The following is a 2500-nucleotide window of genomic DNA, read 5'->3' on the forward strand; positions in this document are numbered from 1 at the left end:
TTTTACACATATGTAATTTTTTAAAAATTTGTTCAACCGTAATTCTGAAGATGTATGTTTTATCATACGAAATGTCAAGTTAGAATGTATGAAAATATGTTCCCGACAACATATGATCTGGGTGTTTCGGATATCTTGGTAACAACAGCAGGTGACCGTATCCTCTGTCCTAGTTTTCTGACTCGTGCAGGATCTCCTTAACTCAAAGGCTTCAGTTCTTTCACATGCTGGTTGTAGTACCTTTCCTAAATTCTTACACGACAGGCAAGACCTGGGAGTGGTTGGAAGTTGGGTTATTGTGCATTGAGCAGGAGACAATTACGATCATTAGTGTGTTAGCAGGAGACAATTGCGATCATTAGTGTGTTTAAATAGAATCTTTCTAGACTTTAAAAAGACTTTACAGTGTTACGTAATCCTTTTGTGTTAAGATTTGTATTCGTACGTTTTCGCACATTTTAGCTCATTATTTAACCTTGTTTGTTCGTTCGCCAAAAATAAGTTTCAATTCTATCCTCGACGAGTGTAGTACAGATCAGGTCTTATGGGACATTTTCAACTGTTACGACATCGTTTCAAAGTTTGGTATTGTTAGGACATCGCTTTCAAAGTTACATTCTCATAAGACAGAATAAAATGTTTTTCTGGTAAACATTTTTTGGTAGCAGAGCGAGGTTAAAATCATGTCAGTGGACCGTGAGCATGGCGAAGCAGTGGACGATGAAGAGGACCGCATCGAAAGTCTAAAACAGCAAAAGGCGAAACATAAAACGGCCTTCACCAAGAACAAGAACAAGTTGTTAAGCCTTCTAGATGAAGAAGATTATCCGGGAAGTCAAGGCGGCTTGCCACATCGCGCAGAATTGTATGACACATCCGGGATATTCACGGGTGCAATGGCGCTAAATTTGAAAGGCCGAGACGACAAATGACATGAGGCAATAAAGAAAAATGGCCGCAACAGGGAAAGGACCCCTGCGTTTTACTCTGTTACAGCTTAACTATATAAAATATGGAAAGGGTTGCATATGGCTTTTGAAGAAGAAATTCTCATAATAAAATAACAGCCATTTTTGACTCGGTACCATCTTGTTAACCTGTATCAATTTTGTGTTCAACTTGACCTATTTTGGGTAAATTTGAGTATGGGAAATAGCTGTATGATAACTTTGAGACTGAATTTCTTCTAAATGACGATGTCAGCACGTTGGGTTGCATATGGATATGTTTTCTTAAAAAGTATAAAGGGCTCATGCAACATATCAAGGGAATCCGATGTCTAGAAGTAGTATCAAATCCAGCATTTCTGAAACATACATTTTCTCTCTTTGATTCCTCGCCGTCCTAAGGGCCTTTGGGGGTTGAATTGATTCATTTTGAACCTTGCGCGTGCATATTAATGACTCTAAGCTCCGCCTCTATGAACAATGGCAATGTTTCGCCTCATTTAATCATGAAATCAGTAACAGCTGTGAAAATGGCGGTCAATGTCTCGCTCGTTTCAACATTGTTGGGTTGAAGTTAGTTTTAAGCAACTGAATGGGTTTAGGTGTTAGTGATCCTTTTATATATTTTATTCCATTCGAACGGATCGAAAATTGAATAATTATTTTCAACAAACAAAAGACGTTCCCAATGGGACACTAGCAAATCACGGACAAAAGATAAAATGAAAGAGGCTTTTTCTTTGATGAGGCTGTGTAGACAACCGGCAATGAAAGGAAAAATGCTTCGTGGACTCGCTCTACAGGTCTGTTTTTCATAAAAAAAATAACATTGATCGGATATTTACACATTTGGCTGGTTTATTTCAAGGTTTTTCTGGGTAGCGGGTAGCGGATAAGGCATGAGGAATAAGCAAGCATTTAGCCCGCGTAACAAAAACTTTCCACGCTTTTCTCTAATACAATTCTATTCTCACATCAACAAAAAGAATTGTTTGCATGTCACTTTCAATGTAGCGAACAGTCCGCTGTTTAATCTTTAGTGTTATCGTTCACTTTTCACACCTTGAAAATTTATTCTGCTCATCTTAACGTTTGATTGACAGTTCCGGGATTCGGCGAAGGGACTCTAGTATTCCCAAAACTAAATCAGTTGACCAATCATATCCCACCAGTGCTGAATGCGTGTTTCTTTATGCCGGACTTGTCACATATTTTGCACTGCAAGTAAATGTCACGGAAGACAATAGAATTCTGCGCGATGCAAATGCCTTGTGAAGTGCAAGAACGCACAATGTCAACAATGGAAGAATTATATGGAGAATATTTACGCTCCAAAGAGAAAGAGAAACGAAAAAAGCTCACCGATGAAATGGAGAGATTAGAAGCGGAATTTTCGGAGCCTTATGACAAGGCTCAAGAATATTTGGACAATCGGAAGGGTGAATTATCGAGTTTGGCTACAGACGCGTCAGAAAATACTCGCCAACGTCGAATCGAAGAAAGAGTTGTACGAAAAAGTGTGGAAAGGCAAGCACTGGAGGAGCAAGTTAAGC

The sequence above is a fragment of the Montipora foliosa genome, chromosome 9 (genome assembly GCF_036669935.1).
Source record: "Montipora foliosa isolate CH-2021 chromosome 9, ASM3666993v2, whole genome shotgun sequence".
Classification (NCBI taxonomy): Eukaryota; Metazoa; Cnidaria; class Anthozoa; order Scleractinia; family Acroporidae; genus Montipora; species Montipora foliosa.